This window comes from Mycteria americana, chromosome 12, assembly GCF_035582795.1.
Source record: "Mycteria americana isolate JAX WOST 10 ecotype Jacksonville Zoo and Gardens chromosome 12, USCA_MyAme_1.0, whole genome shotgun sequence".
In the NCBI taxonomy this organism is placed as follows: Eukaryota; Metazoa; Chordata; class Aves; order Ciconiiformes; family Ciconiidae; genus Mycteria; species Mycteria americana.
The window spans coordinates 14,547,069-14,566,411 of record NC_134376.1 but is presented as its reverse complement, the minus strand read 5'-3'; positions in this window follow the sequence as shown (position 1 = coordinate 14,566,411).

Sequence of the window (19,343 nt, the reverse complement as noted above, 5' to 3'; positions counted from 1 at the left end):
CTGTGTGGCCGTTTCTGTTCAGGAAAGCAATATTTAATTCCATATTTGAATGAAGTCTCTTTGTATAAAGTATAGCTTTCGGAAAAGAATTTGTCTGAACCAAAACAAAGAATGACCTCGCTGTTAGCCAGACTTGGCAGATTTGGCAGGGAGAGGGGCTTTTTATTCTTTTTTATGGTGTTTTTTGTTTGTTTTCCCTATCGATTATTTAAAAATCCTGTTTTCAAACAATGAATATAGGAGTTTTTCTGAAGAGCTCTGCACCAAGGACGAAAGGCACCGAATGATGCCCCTGTATCAGGCATGTCATGACCAAGGTATGCATGCAAACAGCAGGAAAGGTATCCTTGCAGTCTCTGTGTATCCTCAAGGGACAGACTAGCAGTGTTAACAGCTCTGTGTCTCCGTGCCCCGCTTTCTCGGTGTGCCTGTCCGAGGCTGGCTTTCACGCAGTGTAGTGACTGCAGCCAACGCTGCCTGCAGCACCTTGTGGTTTTCCCCAGTGAAGGAACAACTTGTTCTTCGAGACCAGGAGAAGCTATAGTGTATCTATGTATCTATAAAACTGGTGAGTTATACAGTATTCATGTATTTGGAGGAAGAGATGATGGTAGAGATACTGGAGAGTAAAAATGGCTGCCAGCTTCTCCAGACCTGAATGGTAATTCAGCTTAGTGGGACTGTCACTATTTAAATAGAGTGGTGCAATCAAGCTACTGACGACCTTTGACTTTCCATGGTTACGAGCCCTAGCACCTATTTGTGCCTTTGGAAGTCATCCCAGAATTTGCTGACTTGTGATTTCTCATCAGGGACCCTGCTCTCTCAGTTAAAGTGAATAACCTGCTTTTTCCGTATATTAACTTTTAATGCAATAACTTTTTGGACTTTCGTGTTTCTGATATTGCAGGGGTGGAGATGGAATGGAGCTCAAGCAAGGAAAGTCAAGATATATAATCTGCCCACACTGAAGTATAAGCATTCACCAGCTAATGCCATACATTGTTCGATGACGTTGATGTTGCTGGAAAAAAACCCTAGGACTGAAAATAGTACGGATAAAAAATTGGCAGACTGTGTGGTTTCTTTTCCTGATTGAATACAAGGTGATAAATTTCTTTTCGTTCCATTTATAGGCATAGTCTTGTTTTATATTGATTTACTGTTCTTAAAAAAAAAAAAATTCAACTCCAAATAATTTAGGGATACAAGAGAACCCACTCCACTCTGTCAATGGATTTCCGAGTCACAAAACTTAAGGTAGCTCTTTCTTATTGTCCTCAACACTGCAAATGTTCTCTCTGCTATGTAACTTCAGTAATTTCTATCTACAGAGACTTGATATATTCTCAAACTAGCAACACCTTGAGAAATAGATTAAACCTTCTCTCTCGTATGAAGTAACTCAGCTTCAAGCTCAGTCTCCAATGCAAGACCACCATATTGTTCAGAGGAATCACTTATGCAGAGCTTAGGGTTATATCACCCAGACTATGCATAGGGAAGGATTTTTGACCATATATGTACAGATGATGTTTTATGGTAACCTTATTCTTCTACTACTGCATAAGAGTCTTTCACACAGTATATGATTTGGATACTGCTAGGCATTACAGGCTATCTAAACAGTTTTGTTCTGTAGACGGCCTACAAAATCACCTATTGGGGAGGGGGGAGTAGGAGAGCAGCTGGGTGGGTGTCTGGCAACTGGCCAAGGTGAACGCAGCACACATGGGTAACTCTGTCTGCATGGTGGTGATTGAGAAGAAAAGTCAAAATCCTGAAATTTTTCTTTCATTTTCCTAAGTTTAGGGTGGAATCATATTTAGTGCTTTTAGTTATTGTTGTTTTGAACTGAACTGTATTGAACTGAATTTTCAAAATTCAAGTTCTCTCTTTCCCCCCTTTCTATTGCAAGGAAGTGAGTGAATTCTTGTCATTATTCCTTTCTATTTGAGATATTTTGTAGTATTTTTTCTTCTAGGCAGAAACATCAGTTAGAAAGTGGCAGAGCTCTACAGCCATGGTCTGGTTTTGCCACTTGAAGTTTATACTTCCACTGAGAAAGCCGTGAAGATTCCCAAAGCAATGACGTAGAAATGAAGGTGAGCAGCGGACAGACAGACTTAACTAAAATTGGGCATTGTATTGTATGCCCATAGCAGAAAAAGGAAGTTAAAATTGCAAAAACAAAAGACATTGTGGCCACTCTCAGCTTGCATTTTTCTTAGCTCTGGTTTTAAAAGTCTGGCTAATATCTTTCTTCATTCAAGACAAGGTCTGCTTGAGATTAGGACAATATTGAGTCAGGCGTAGCATGTCATGCACAAGTGTCAGCCTCCTTTGAGAAGTGCATCATCCACACGGGCAGTTACAGCAAAGGGTGGGAGAGGAATTAGTAGAAACTGAGGCAAGGAGTTGAAGTGGTCTTGCTCTCAGTCTCTCTCCTTCACACGTGCACACATACATATGCACACAAATACCACCCATGTATGCAGATAGTCTTCCTTCCTTCCTGGTGTCTTTTCCATAGGCAGCTCTGTCAACCTTTTTTTTTTTTAATTAATTAAACATTTCACATATCCAGTGAGAGTTTCTAAGGCTGACCATGGCTTGTTGTGCGATTGACACTGTGCTGCATGGCTTCCCCGTAGGTGCTGACGTTTCGGCAGAGGTGTTGCGGCGCTGCCGGGGTGCTTGGATAAAGAGCTTGGCTGTGGGGTTGTGTCCAGGTTACACGCAGGGAGCCAAAGCAACAATTTATGCAGTAGGCTCTGATGCCCTTCCACCTTTCCTGGCAGTCAGGTTAAGCTGTCTCAGAAATCCCAGCCTTGGCAGGGAAATCACTCAGTTTTCTGGTTCCCCCAGCCTGGAAATGCATTCCCTCTCTGCCAAGACTTGAGAGAAATGCATCCATAATCCACTGCTCCTGTTTATAGGAGCAAAGCTTGCTTTACTTTGCTTGAATTTAAATAAAGGTATTTGCACATCCCTGATGAATTTTTTCCACCTGTATTTTTATCCATAATAGACTGTCTCTGTACTAGCAGTGACTGATCAATTGTTTGGGGGTTGTTTGTTTTCAAGGCAACGCGTGGGTGATTCTCGATTCACTCCTGTGGCAGAGCATGCTGTTATCAATATGTTACTTTCTTTTCATTGGGAACGTAGCTTTCAGAAGGCATGTAAAATAAATGGGGTCTGTTTTAATTCAAGTGACGGTTTGGAAACGTGTCTGGTAAACCAACTTCCAAAGCCTCTTCCCCTTTGGAACCAGCCAGTGCAAGACCTGCACTTGCAAGGTCTGAGTTTGTTTATCTTTTTCTAATTAACGGGAGTTAGTCCTTCAAAGTATTTGCAGCAAGTGAAAGCCAAGAGGCTGGAATGAGTGCTCTCTGTGGTCTCAAAAGAAATGCATTTGCTTTTCAAGGGGAATAGTGAGATTAGAAAGAGGCCTGACTTGGGCTATCAGGTCTCTAAAGCAAAATCCATGCCGCAGTGGCTGCGCACTGATGGGGCCAAGAAAGTAACTACTCACAGAAATGTGTGAGAACAGTGTGTTTCCTCGCCTTTGATTTTAGCAGATGCAATGCTGATGAGAGGTACCTGAGCAGATAGAGACAAGGGCTCAGCCCAACAGAGGTGTTACCATCAGGGGTGCCGGTACCACCCTGGAGCAGCAGTGAGGACACAGATGCAGGGCTGGAAAAGCAGCTCAGAGTCCAGCATCCCTTCAGTCCTGGGCAGAGCGTGTCAAAAAGTCGTGTCCTGCCACAGCCAGAGATGTGACCTCTGGCCACCCTCTCCTTTTCCCCTTTCACATTTAGTTTATTTCCTTTATCTAGACATACAGACAAAGTCTAGCCCTCGCTCAGTTTGTACCCTTCCTACTGCGGAGGGGTTTCAGTCTCATTTAGTGACTTTAGGCAGTGCTGAAGTTCAATGAGGAGGAGCAGGGACTCGGCTGGAAATGCCAGCGTGCCTGCCAAACTGTCACCCGAGGTATTTTCAGATGAGGATGTCTGCAGAAATTACACTGAGGCTTGGCATCACCAGGCAAAGCTACTCTCTTACATCTATTGCTGACTAATACCGACAGCATAGTCTGTCGCTCCATTAAGAAGCAGCAGCTGCACTAAAAGAAGAGTGGAATTCTTTAGGAGCAACTTTTATTGCCAGAAAAGAAACATCTCTCACATAAAGAGTCAGTCCGTTGCTGCAAACTTAACTAATTTTCCTCATATTTCGTCATCCATTTCACTCTGAAATGGTGCTTCTCCTGCCAGCGAGTGCTCACGGCAGGGACTGATGCCATTGCCATGGAGGCATCTGCCCCGTGCCTTAGGTGAACATCACAGTGCAGCCTCTCCGGTGGGGCTGTCTGCATCGGCGGTGCCGCAGGGCTGCCCTGCACGTGGGATAGCTGGCGTGCAGGCACCCGATCCTGTCTGCCACTGCTGCTCAGCACATGGAAGGACCCCTCCACACACCAAGCAGCAGTGGCAGGCAGGACCGGGTGCCCTCCAGGTCCATCAGTCCAAGTCTCGAGGCCAATCGCTCCAGCCGTGCAAGTAGCTGAAGTGATTCACGAGCATTGCTGAGCTCATGCTGTTGTTGGACTGCTGAAACTCAGTTGACCTTGGAAAGGGGATTTTGAATAAATGTCATTGTTCACCTCTGTGTTTAGTGTCTTGCAGAAGTTTTTAGTGGGGAGGTTTTTTTGTTGTTTTATGTGTAAGGAGAGGGGGTTCCCCCCCGCCCATCCACAAGCTCAGCTTGGGATCTCAATGTCAAGCTGTGCTCTTTCTGGCTCACACTTCATTACCGATAATAATGTTTTCTGAATGAGAGAAATCTTGAAGCTTTAGCATTTCTACCGTACAAATGTAAGGATCATCATCTCAGTTGTTCTTGCAGACCTAAATCTTCCTTGCCTGTGTGGCAACCTACCTCAGTGGCACTAACACAGCTGAGAAAAAACAAGCATGAGCCTTTCCTACCGTTACAATTTCAAGGGCATTGTCTCATCCAGTTCCAGCTTTATGTGCCGCTAACGGTGAGATTTTTCACACCAAAAATCACCTCTTCACAGATCATCCTGCAGACTTCTAGTTTCCTCCCATGCAAGTTTTTCCTGATAGTCAATCTGTATTTTACTGTTTTGTTTTGTGGGGTTTTTTTCTTTCTATTTCATCCTTTTGTTCTTAGTTTCTGGATTCCCAGGTTTCCTCCGAGGAACCATCTGGGGCAAAAATACATCTGTCGTCCCTCTTAGCTCTTACAGCTGAGAAACCTTCTAATAACAGAATTGCTGTGCTTCTGCTCCAGAGGTTTTTGGAGGATCGCTGCAGGGCTGGCTGCTCCCATTTGCTGAGGCTATCGTAGGAAATGCCTGGTCCTCTACCTACTCTCTCTCACTATGCATTGCAGTTGAAGCTGGTTCTATTGTCAGATGTAAAAAAGCAGGGAAAGGTTGCTCGTTCGGGGCAGGGCGCAGGGGGGTGTTGCTTGCTTGTTTGTTTGGGGGATGCCTGAAGTTTGTTTGAACATAGTGATTGGTGAGAACAGGATTACTGTAGATCAAATAAACCCTTGAGGGGTTTGGAGATTTTTTTCTTTATTCTTAAGAATATATTAGCCTTCAGTTCACAAACAAATCACAAATTCCAGAAAGTCTGAATCTCTTGCTTGAGCCTCTAAATAAATAAATAAACGTATACTCTGTTGCAGCATGTTTGGGGAGTTGGAGAGATGTTTTCATTTTCCTAACCCTGTCTGTGTGTGTTTGATTCTGTATTTACCTTAGCATATCCTGAGGTGTGTTTCATTATTTTGGGGAATGTCAGTGCTTTTGAAAAATTAAAATTCACACTCATATCACCTATTTTAATTTCAGTAATATTCCACCCAAGGGATGTTAAGCTATGTCACAGTTTTGTGTCCAGTAACAGCGTTTCAGGTATTTGCTTGCTGCAAGGCAGTACAGGAAATTTCTTGCAATATCTGACTGGCTTGTAGAGTCCAGTATTGCTGATTTTCTATGTAGGCGGAATAGAATAAAGGTATCCCCCTCTATAATTGCAGATATTTATATTTAGACCTGAGTTTCCTAGTCTTGCTTTGCTTGTGCATTGCCATCAGCACTGCTGGCAGCAGTGGTATGAATGCATTAACTAAAGGGAACACTCAGCTCTCCAGATACCATTCGTATTCTCAGTGACTAGTGATGTTGGTGACAGGACTAAAGAAGCCTAACTATTACAAAGTACTGGGAACCAAGTCTTTGGAAATCTTTTAAGTACTTTTTAGCTGGACTCTAAAAAATGTCTTACTGCTTCTGACAAATGCTGGAAATTTTACTCTCTGGTTTTCTATAGAAATGAAGCGTACTTACTTTCTACAGATGATTTAGTCTGTGTGTGTGTTTTTCTTCCACTAGAAATTCCTGAGCCCAGTGACAGACCTCAGTCAGATACAAAAGACTGGTGTTTGAGCATTCCCAGTAATAGTCCTAGTAACTTCTGAACTCTGCTTCGGCATGGACTTAATGATCCCCTCATATCCTCCCCAGCCTAATGAATTTTAGGACAGCTAAAAACCTTAGTATAATTTAGTTGTGGGGTTTTTTAAAAAAATCATCCAAGAGACACCAACAAATAACAAGCAGGAATTCTCCATTTCTTTCGCTGATTGAACAGATCATCTTTCTTCTGGAGTGCCCAGGGAATTTGGATCCACACAGAGCTGATGAAAAGCAGTCTTTGGCACAGCTCTCAGATATTCATCAAACTCTTTCAAACAGACCTCTGATTCCACCTCTTAAGTCATTTTGGTTAAATTTGTCTTTCAGAATTAATTTTAAACCCAAATAGTAATTTTGTAGTTGCTGAAATAGCCTATCTAATTTTTTTCTTCAAAAAACGTTCATCCCCAAAGCTTAGATGGAAAGAGAGAAATGCTTAAATAAGTCAGAGATGCCATTTTGGGACTAAACTATTCTCAACATTTAAGAGGAGAAAATAACTTATTTAATAGATCTATCATCTGTGTTAGTAAAAGAAATTCACACCAAGGCATTTACGGGATTGGGGCTTTAAACTGTACATTCCCTGTGGCTTTTTGTTTTTATCTTTAAATCCTCAGCAATGATGCTTGTGGGACTTGAAATGGCCCTGGAAGAACAACAGCTGGGAGAGCCCGCTTGGTAATTCCAGGTGCTCGGTTTGTAGGCGGTAAGCTAGCAAATGCGAACCCCATCCAAAATGACTGACACTCATAGCCCACGCTGCACGTGTATTGACTTTTCTGCAGGACAGACGAGGGTATATGTACGACATTTGTCACTGTTAGGATAAAAATATGTTAATCTTTAAGGACAGGGTTTCTTTAACCAAAGTTGTCTGTAATACTTAATCAAATGTCACACACGATAGCTGGAAATACTCCTTTTTTTGTCATTCCTAATGAATCTTTCTGCACTGTCTCTCTTGTTGTTTATGACTGCTTAACATCGACTATTGTCTTCATATATTCTGAAACTCTTGATTTTAGCATACGAAGAAAATTCTCCAAATCTTGAAACCAAAATTGTATTTAGGACAAATGCTATTTGCAATTCAACCAGCAAAGCTGGGAAATGCTTGCTCTGCTGCCCAACCTGAGTGAAGCTCTAACAGCCACCAGATACCGGCTGTGCTGAGAAAGAAATGAGGTTCTTTAGAATTCAGACTGGAAATCATCTGAGGACAAGAACGTGTGAATTTGCTTCACTTTATGCATGTTACCTGCAGTCAGCCGGTCTCTGAGGAGCTATAACTCATAGCTAAGTGTTTGCAATATTGTAATACAAATACCAGGCACAGCTGTACCAGTGTGATGGCCTTTCCTGCACAGCATGGCCTCTTGCAGCAGGGCAGATGTGGATGCTGTGCTGTTGTGCACGGACCTGGGAGGGCTTGGGCTGACGCAGCAGTGATCATGCTTAGCTGGGGCTGCCCAGCGAGGCCCCGCACCACGGTCCCAAAGGAAGGCAAGGAGCGTCCTCACAAGGGAGGCAGCCCAGCAGTCTGGGCATCCAGTGGAGAGCAGGCTGTGAGAAGGTGCGGAGGAGGAGGGGCACGGGTAGCACCAGCGTGCCTTACTTTCTTGGCCGTGCATAACTTTGAAAGGAGTTTTGCGGTTCAGCTATCGCCAGGAGTTTTACTTAATGGATAGCTACTGGTTACTTTTTGCCAAGTTTCTAGTTGAAGGCTTGGGATGTTTGAGCTTCAGGGGATTTAGTGATTTTTCAACCCTGCCAAGCCCTTTTCCCTATGAACATGACCTAGAAGAAGTGATACTTCACTGGGTCAGCAAATGGCAAACGTGAAAGCTGCTAGGAAAATAATCTCTACCAAAAAAAGCTCATGAAGCTTTGGAGTTTTGGAGTGTTTTATGATTTTTCTGTTGCCTGGTTTTGGTTTTGGTTTTGGTTGGTTTAGGTTTTCCCCTGCAAGGAACAATCTAGACAATGTGGGATTGCTCCCAAATCTGAAATCAATTTTGCGTATCTCTGCTCCTCAGCTCCCCCCCCCCACCCTTCTGGGCATCTTTAGAAGGACAATGAACATAGAGAATTGGAAGGAATGGGTAATTTGTTACAGGTGACTGAAATATGTGAGGAACATTAGATGTACTTAGTAGACAAAGGTCAGAATTAACATTTAGGTATCTGAACACATACATTTAGAGGAAATGGTGTGTTAAACCTGAACCTCTATTAACAATGATCACAAAACTCAAATAAAACATTTTCATATTAGGAAACAGAATTTTCCCACCAATTTGTTGCATGCTGGCAGTTCTGGTATCCCCATCTATTTGAGATAATCTTCAGAGAGAACCCTATTTCTGAAAACACCAGTCCCAGGTGAGCATCCACACTCAAGTGCTTTACTGAGCTGATTTTCAGACACTAGGTCTGAAGCTTTTTGTCTTTACTCTGTGTGCAGACCCTGAATCCCTGAGACATTTGTGGTTCACTTAGCATTAATTAATCTTGTCTCCCTCCACACTGTTATTTTCTCAATAGCTTTATTTCCTTTTTTCCCCCCCAAAAAATGAACATAAACTACACTGTATAAAAGGTAGTCACTCTGGCTGGCACAGAACATGCAGAGCTTCACTTTGGTGTGAGGCTCTCGCTGACCGCTGCAGCCTTTCAGTGTACTGACCCTAATCCTACAATCCCCTCAAAAATACATCTAAACCTGCTTGTCTGATTTCCGTCAAAGATTGGGATTCTCAGGTCTGGTTTCTTGGGTTTATTTATTTTGTTCCAGTTCAGCTTTTCAGCACATCACAAACACATTTACAAATACCTTGAATTATGCATTTCCCATGGGATGAAGAATCTTTAGTCTAAACCCTTTGTATTTTCTTTTCTTATATCTTATTCTGGTACAATTTCTCCCCAAATGGAAGGTAGCTGTAAAAGCTAATTTAACACAGAACCATGATACAGTCAATGGTTTCTGGGGAAAGGAAGGTAGGGGTTGCAATGCTGGGGGGTTTGGCGGTTGAGGGGTTGCAATACAATGAGACTTCTATTTTCCTCTGCAATAAACCATAAAGCCCACAATGTATAACCCGCCAGGAATGAATTACCCACTAATTATGTAGACGTGATCTGTGATTTGTAGGCGCCACCATCTGGGCACAACGCCTGTTTGCAACTGGAATAAATGGAATCACGTAAGAGATTATAAACTTTTTCAAGCCTAGCCAAACCTGAAAATTGTTCCTACTAATAAAATAGCATTTTTCTCTAAATAAATATATGTGCGCGTACCCCCCCCCCCAACGCACACACTCAGTCTGTGAGGGTTTAGAGATGATAAATGCTAGGTAGTAAAGATGGACTAATCTTTTTTTTAAAGATTTAATTGCGTCCTAGACTGTTGGGACTAAATCCACTAAATCAAGATGGAATTTCTAATCTATCAGCATGTCTATTCCAAGCATGCTGGTCTGCGCCACAGCCAGCTAATCGGTGAGATATAACCCCCTGGCTCCAGGCAGTGTGGAAGCAAATGCCCATGCATGGCCATGAGACCTTCCTAGGCTGTTGATTCATCTTCTAGCCTTTTGGGTATTGTGCTCACTGGTTTTTTTCACCAGTATCTGTTGGAGAATGAACTAGGGTTAAGTGGAAACCCAGACATCGTTGTATGCCCAGGAGTTTCAATCATTTATCTGATGGTGAGGAAGAGAAGACCTTTGGTGGTCAAAGAATGACCCTTTGTGCACCAGTGCCAAAAAAGGTCTTTGCTCCCCGTGCCGCTGCTCCTTCCTGGGACAGGAGCAGAGGGTGAACCTGTGTCACTTCAGGCACAGCAGCTAGGCCAGGTTTCAGCAATTTCCTTCTGAGATAAAATCCTTCTGAGATAAAAGTCTCTTCCACAATGAACTGAAAAGACTGGGTTTGGTTTGCCTTTCTTTTTTTAAACTTTTCAATGCTTTTGTGGGGATTCCCTCTGGCAGAAGAGCTCCAGGGCACTGGTGTTTCACAGTGGTTTCCATAGTTGTGACAAGAACAAGGCAACGGACAGTTTGACCCCAAAGGTAAAATCCTGGCAGTTTTGAAGTTGATAGGACCTCCTAGTACCTCTGCTCTCGACATATTGCCCCTGCAGGGTAACCCGAATGAATAAAATGTCTAATGAAATATAAGAAAAACATTGGATTTTTAACTGAGAATCACTCTGAAAACAGCAGAATCGGTATGCTGGGACAAAGCAGATCATACGCACGTGTTGTTGCTGTTCCTTCCCTCCTGCTTTCTTTTCTAAAATTCCTATCGGTCCCACGAGGAGCAGGAGAATAAACCTGTTGTCAGTTTTATTGCAGAGCTGGCTGCCTAAACTGATGTCTCACTGCAACATGGTTATAAAAAGGAAAAAAAGAAAAACTGCCAAAAAGCCTTGCTGATGTAAATGATATTCCTGTTGGAAGACTCTCCAGGAAAGGGCCTGTAAAACAGGAGAAGCCTAATACATACAGCAGTATTTTCAAAACACCGACTTAAAAATTTAAAGCCCTATAGCTTTTTTTTCACTGCTGTAAGCTGTAAGGAGAGCTGCCAGGGCTCTACTCTGAAAAGGATGGAGAGAACAGACCAATATAAAGCAAAACAGAGTGGTCTGGTGGTGATATTAATTTAAAATCAACCTGTGAGACAAATAACTTTCCATATTTTGGAATACAGCCTGACCTGAAATTATCACTCTCATGTTCACTATAGCTTCAGGAAACTGCCATCACTGATGCTCCTGATTTTTAGCATGCAACGTACAATGTTCTTTCTTCTCTTTTTCTTTCGCTAAGGGAGGCGTTTTGATTATACAATTCCTTGTGTCATTCTGATGAGGCAGACTGTTGATACAAGTTGTCCCAGGGTCTGGCATGATTGCTCAGTCGTAGGCTGTGTGTGCTCTCTTCCCAGTAAGCACTGCATTCCTTCCCAAAGTCAGGTTTGTCATGTTGTATTTGAAAATGTCAATACACTTGGAAATTTCATTAAAATCTTAACGTTGTCTTGGGTTTGCATAATTAGGATGGAAATCATGAGGATATTTTTCCCTGTGACTCTGCCTATATTTCTTACTTATAAGCAGGCAGAGAGCAATACCGATACAAAACTAACTGAAGTCATGTACATTAAAATGAAAAATAACCAGAGAAAGGTACTGATTTCTACATTTCCGGAGTTCAGCGTGGTTTATTTTGGGACCAACATACCGAACTGTTCATTTGTTACATTCATTCCAACTCGCCTTCCACTGATGAGATACCAGGCTTCCCAGAGCACAGTTCAAGGGGTAAGTCATGTTCTCTCACAGCCCTTAATGCCACCTGTGAGCCAGAACTACTGCTTCTGTGCAGTACCAGCTCTTGCCTATTCTTCATTGCCAGTGCTTCATTCAAAGGGGATTTAATTACTGACTTTCACTGGTCTCTGCTTGAAATTTTAGAAAAAAAAAATGTGTAAAGATCCATTTGACCTCTCTTCTGAAAAGTAGTGATGTGAAATGAATATTTGTTGGGCTATTGATCTGTGCTCGCTCTTAAATGCGCTGCAGCCTTGATAAATGCCTTTGGTCCATCCCTCAGCTGGTGTAAATTACCACGCCTCAGTGAAGCAAAGCAGATTGACATCATCTGAAGGCCCGGTCCTTGGCGTGTTGTAGCAGCCTGCTCTTTAAGAACGTGGCAGTTAGTGTGCCATATGTGGCATTTACAGCGCATCCTACACCGCACGTGCAAATCCACAACTGGACTGTTCTGATCACCAGGTAATTCTTGGTGAAGAATGGCAAGCACCCTTGGTTTTTGTGATGGTTTGTGTCCTGTGTTGTGTGTTGCTTTGCTCAGCTAATGTGAAATAGTAGAGTGAGGGTGAATCCTGGGGAGCGGGCGCACCCAACAGCCCTCACGCCACCGGTCAGGAAGACTGCCCGTGCTGCCCTTGTGCCTCTGCTTCTCACCCGTGAGCCAAGCCCATTTCCAGAGTTATTCAGTGTGCAAGTGCTCTCACTTTTATAGGCATTTTATGACTCTTATGTTTGGAGCATATAATTTTAATGGGTGGAAACCAAATTAACTCTAAACCCCACTTGACTAGTGCTTCTTGTGAAGACAGAGGAAATTCTGTTTGCTGCATTCCTGGCTCTCCAAACCACGCTAACCTCTTGGCCTCCTGTACTTGCTATGTGCGATGGGAGTCCAGAAATTAGTGCCATTTAATTCTGCTTTGCTGCAATGTGCTATTTCACAACAGTTTGGATTTTCATAAAGTAAGGAACTTAACTAAAGAACTGTAATACTCTCCCCACAACACCAGCACGTGTGCGTACTGACGGACCAAGGAATTATCTCCATTTGCAAGCTACTAATTGTGAAGTCTTGCAATATAACAGGGATTGTGCTGGGTTATAGAAATTCTAAATAAGACACGCATGCAGACCGACTTTGAATTTTAAGAAACCTTTGTCCATTATTTGGATGTATTCCTCTGTCATTTGAGATAATCAAAGGGAGTTGGGAATAATTGATCACATGTAAAACTCATACTTCAGATACGCGCCTTAGTCCTGCACGTCTCATCTCTTCTTCCAGTCCTGCTGAATACCTCTACATTGTATGTATTTCTGGATATGCTTTTACCTCTTCCAGAAGTTTTCTGTTAACTAGTTGTAATACAAGCAAGAAAATGCATTTAAATGTTATATTGATTTGCTCATGAGGTACTGCAATTGTGAGATAACTATATGTTGGTAAACACTATTTGGCATCTCTAAAGTGAAAAACAGATTAAGATTAGAAAAGGCCATAAAAACATCCTGAAGCCTATTCCTGTATCTGTTGGAAAGGCTTGCAATGCACAGTTATTTCAATAAAAAGATGCGTGGAAAAGGAGGGGGGTCATGCTTCAGGTCTCCAAATATTGTAACACTTTTATTGCCATCATATTATGCATCCCTCTGTAGCTTTTCCTCTCTCAGATAGTTTTTCTGTCCTGCCTATGTTTGAATATTCCCTATTTCTTTTTAGGTGCATTAATTTTACCTTTAGTTTGATTATAAGCCAAAATAGCACATTTTGTAGGTGGTCAGGGCTCGTGGTTTCCTAATGCGAAGAATGCATCACTGCTAACTGGCTCTTTTTTTAAATGATTCTTGCTGTACAGGTGTGAACACATGTGAAGATGCACTACTACATGGACTTGCAGCGTCTGCGGCCCGACGGTTACTCCTCACTTACTTAATGCCAAGATGTGGTGTTACTTATGTGCCTATGTCCCTATGGTATCAGCAACGTGGTCTTGCTGTCATTTGGGAGGGTACTGGGGCGGTACAAGGCAGTTTGGGTTCTTTAGCTCCCATCACAGGATGTCATTTTTTTAGCTCTGATGTAATATTCCGCTGTGAAGCAGTGGCTATGACATACAAATACGCTTACAGGAAAGTGAGTGGAAATTGTACATGTAGCCAAGGACAGCATTTGGTGGGATGAATGCACAGGATAATCCCAAATCAAAGGATTTGCAGTAGGAATGACAAGGTGCTGTTATACTTTCATTATTGGTGGCAATTTGCAGGTTTAGGGTTGTTTGTTTTTTAAACCAAGTTTAATTTTTCATACAGACTCTACCACCCTCCCCTGAGCAAGCAAGTAGCAAGATTTCCAGTTCTGCTTTTCAGTTCAGTTTAAATGAGCTGAGCCAAGCGCTCAGACCTTGGTGCAAATGTTATTTCCCATTGAGTCAGACAGCTGTAAAGGCAAGTCTGGGTTTTAAGGTCTTTCCAGAACTGAGGACTCCTTGTAGCTAATCCTTCGGTCCTTGTTCCCTCTTCACCCTTCTTAGGAGTATTTCTCACTTGAAAGTTTCAGTTCCTTTCACATGAATCAAGCTTTGGGTCTCCAGTGTTGCATACAAACAGCTCCCAGGCAACTGGGTAATCCCCATTGGCACCAGTAAGGGACGCTTATAAGAGGAAGGTTTCAGGGGGATTAAGTGCTTGATCTGGAAATCATGCAGAGAGAAAGAAAGTGGCATTCCATGGCATTGTTTTAGAGAATTGGGTTTTTTGCTAACGTTGTGCTTTAGTTAGCACAGATAGGAATATATGCTGACACTGCAGAGCTGAAGTTTGAATCTTTTCCAAACTTCCTTACTGACCAGGAGCCTTAAAGGTTTTTGAGAACTACAAAGGAACATCTGGGTAACAGAATTCATTGAACAGAAGTCTGCTAGGGCCTCTCCAGGGCTACCTGCACCCTGCTTGGTTTCCTGTTATAGATTATTTTAGAGGGGGTTTTGGCATTCATCCGATACTGTCAGATCTTCCAGCAAAGAGTGTCTCTTCTGATCTCATTCACTGTGTTTGTTCTAGTTATTTTTCTATACACTTCCATCATTCACAGGTTACAATTCTAACTGTATTGGAGTGCAGACTGCGGTGTCTTTTACCCAAAATATTCTTTTATATTACGTACCTTTGACTCTGGTACTAGCCCCATAGTTACCCTTATCTTAATCTCCTCTATTCCACTATGCAGCAACAGGAACCAGCACAACTTGAACTTTCTCATGTGTAAACTCGCATCTAGAGTGTGCTTGTTATCCTTTCCAATTTTCAGTATTTACTCAGCCAGCTGTTTATTAGAAATATCTTTCCTCTTTTTAGAAATTGCTTGCATTGGTGTCTTGAAAGGTACTATATCTATGATTAAATGTCTATCATGGTGCTTAAGGGAAAAGTCTACTGCTGATCTCTTGCCAGTTGTCTTTGTAGCATTTTCAAGCTATTGATCAACAAGGATGGGAATGTCTCAGTTCAAGTTGGTATTATATTTTCTGGTGTCATCTTTAATTTTTTGATTCAGATTTCCAAAATCTTGTCTTGTTAAACCATTCTCTCAAATTAGTGTCTCTCTTCATGGCATGTCTCTAATAAAGAAGTTTAATATTTTATCCACAGAGCTTTTACTTCGAACGCTTCACCTTTGTACCTCCTGTTTTCTATGACCTGTACTAAGTCCTTGACTGACATGTCTAGCAACCTGACTCTGGTTCTGGAAACGTTGGTTCGGACCAAGGTTTGCTGCTAAACAACTGCACGTTGCCACTGTGCCGTTGCCACTGTGACAGCAGCTAAGGTACTGTGAGATGAAAACTGAGCTTTTTTGCTCCAAGCTGTTGTGCTAAGGAAGAACTTCAGTACCACCTTGGTGTCATAAGCTGCAGAGCAAAGACACTTTGCAATGCAGCATTTGTAAGAGCAAGTGGATGCTTTAGGAGTGTCAGCTTAAGTCTTAGGTTTAAAACACATAGATAAGAGTCCTAGAATGGACAAGTCTATCCTTCACCTTTTTGTTCTTAATAAACAGAATTCCTTGCAGGTGTAGGTCCTTCATGCCTGACTGGAAAACAAGGGCCTGTCTGTTCTGCGTATGAAATTAAAGTTCTCTTCCTGCATAAAAGCAGTCTTGTGTTAAACCTGGTACGTTTGGTCCAACTGCCATGTTTCTCAGTTGTGTTGGACACTACACAACCCCCTTTTATTAGTGTGCTGTCTTCCACGCAGCGTTGAGAGTTGGCTTCTGTATATCTTATACTGCTGCAACAATAGTAATAGCATTCATATAGGAAATCCGGAATATTTTCCTTGGGAAATGTCTGGAGCCTATGATGCCTAAACCCATGCTTGCGTAAGAGGAGAGCGGTGTGATCCTTCAGATTTATACTCAGCAGTGTGCTTGCACGTGATAGCTCTATTCTCAGAAGGCCACAGCTAACATCCAGGGCTCTGTCTTGGGGCCAGTTCTGTTTAACATCTTTATCAATGATCTGGACAAGGGGATCGAGTGCACTCTCAGTAAGTTTGCAGATGACACCAAGTTGTGTGGGAGTGTTGATCTGCTGGAGGGGAGGAAGGCTCTGCAGAGGGACCTGGACAGGCTGGATCGATGGGCCGAGGTCAATTGTATGAGGTTTAACAAGGCCAAGTGCAAGGTCCTGCACGTGGGCCACAGCAACCCCATGCAACGCTACAGGCTTGGGGAAGAGTGGCTGGAAAGCTGCCTGGCAGAGAAGGACCTGGGGGTGTTGGTTGGCAGCTGCCTGAATATGAGCCAGCAGTGTGCCCAGGTGGCCAAGTAAGCCAATGGCATCCTGGCTTGTATCAAAAATAGTGTGGCCAGCAGGACTAGGGCAGTGATCGTGCCCCTGTACTCGGCCCTGCTGAGGCCGCACCTCGAATACTGTGTTCCGTTTTGGGCCCCCCACTACAAGAGAGACATTGAGGGGCTGGAGCGAGTCCAGAGAAGGGCAGCAAAGCTGGTGAAGGGTCTGGAGCACAAGTCTGATGAGGAGCGGCTGAGGGACCTGGGGTTGTTTAGCCTGGAGAAACGGAGGCTGAGGGGAGACCTTATTGCTCTCCACAACTACCTGAAAGGAGGTTGTAGAGAGGTGGGGGTCGGTCTCTTCTCCCAGGTAACAAGTGATAGGACAAGAGGAAATGGTCTCAAGTTGCGCCAGGGGAGGTTCAGACTGGATATTAGGAAATTTTACTTCACTGAAAGGGTTATCAAGCATTGGAACAGGCTGCCCAGGGAAGTGGTTGAGTCGCCATCCCTGGAGGTATTTAAAAGACGTTTGGATGAGGTGCTTAGGGACAGGGTGTAGTGGTGGCCTTGGTAGTGTTAGGTTTATGGTTGGACTCGATGATCTTAAAGGTCTTTTCCAACCTATACGATTCTGTGATTAAGTCACTCCACACGGGGTGGGGTTTTTTTGCTTACCAGGGATGACTTTAAGAGCATCCTCAAAACTAAACAAGTTCAAATAGTCTCCTACATGTTGTCCATCATGGAGAGATTCAGACCAATGATGTGAAAAGAGCTAATTAGAACTCTTGTGGTATATTGTGGGTTTAGTGATCACCCTGGTAGAAAATTTTCCTAATGCTATTTGTCTTTCCACAGCTGTAGACAACCATCATCTTCTCTAAATGCTCGTGACCAACATAGCTTTATATGTTTTCAACTTGAGATGTCCTTAATGTCCTTATCCTTAAGAGGATAAAGTAGCAATTTAAGGGCTTGTTAGCCTCAATTCCAATTCTATTTGGTGTGATTATACCAATGAAACTGGTATCTTCAGGTTCTAAGAGACGGATCATCATGAAGTCTGTTGCAAACTTCTACTTCCTATTTTTTCTGAAAAAAAATCATCTATGCAAGATCCCCCTTCCTTGGTACACGTTAGGCCTTCTCTGATTCCTCTGCTGCCAGGTTAAGAGAGGAAAGCATTGCATTGCTGCAGCTGAGCTTCCCCTAAAGAAGATCTAGGAATATGGGTAGTCCATGCAGATAAATAGAAAGAACCCAAGTCTTTGCAGTCTTGGCACGTTGCACTGCTGGGCCTGCAACAGAAACTTTTGCAAGGTTGTGAGTATAGAGTTTAATACTGGCATCAGCAAGCAACTTAGCATAGTGCTGTCCCTGACAGCTTCAATTTAAGTTCCTGTCCAATGACTATGAATAATGTATAAGACTTTCCCAGGGGATCACCAGCTGTGGTGAGGGCAGCAGCTTCAGAGAGCAGCAGGACGGTTTCCCTGGGACCCAAGAGCACCCAGAACTCATGAAGATCATATTAGGGGGATACTTCAATCCTTTGCTTGTGCACATAAGCTACTCTGTGGTGTTTGGAGTGTATGTGTCTTCAAGACACTCCTCTACGTGTGAGTATGTGTGTGGGGGCTAGTGTCCTGCTTGTGTGAAGCTGGTGTCATACTAGGTGTATGGAGTAAAGAAAGCTTACCACCTCACCTCTTAAAGGAAATTTAATTACTGATTTATTTCACAGGAAAGGAGGAAAGCAAGACCGCAATCTACCAAAAAGAAAAGATATATGTATAAGTGACTAGGTCAATATATGAAGCCTGTAAAGACTTTTTTTGATTTTTTCATAAAACTGAAATTAGCTGCAAGCATTTCAGGGTAATACATAAAGCAAGATGGCACAGCTGTCAAAACCAAATCCTCTGCTGATTTATAAGATTATGCTTCATAGTTACGGGAATGATCTTTGGGAGGGATGTGGGAAGAATGAAGAGGGGAGACCCCACCGTTTCTCTGAAAGAGAAAGTATGTCTTTCCCACGTGGTTTCTTGCTGCAAGCTTGCACCATGATCTGTATTTATGTGACAGACTGGTGAGTAGCTAGCTCCACTGGAGCATTTTACAAATTAAACATTGGGGCTTTGACAAATTCAAGCACAATTGGAAATGTAAAGGACACAGCTTTGGCTATCTGTAGGGTAATGCTAGCGTGTAAATAATTTGAGGAATTGTATGTGAACTTTCATGTGAAAAACAGAAATTCTGATAGATGCCTAAGCAGAAAAAAATACTAAAATATGTTTTCTATGGGTATAACGTGGGGAAAATGCAATGAGAGGTTGTTTTGTATCAGAGACGCTATGAACTCTTAGCAGATTTCCTCCACCTCACGTCTAACACTCTGGATTAGGTTAAGTTTTCATCTAGTAAACTGAAGACAGAGGGCATGCTGCTTGATGCTCCTTGAGTAGGTATCTGCAAAGAACGGGGAGAAAAACTCACCAGGGATCAATTCAAGCCGGGCTACACATTTTGTTCCTAAAGGGAGGGAAGGGGGGGGCAGCATTGTTAGGAGAAAGCTTTCCACTGGAGAGAGAAATACTGAACTTCATCGTGAGGGACAAGAGGAGTTACTCAATGATGTAGCTGCTGCCTAGGTATTCATAGTCTGAACC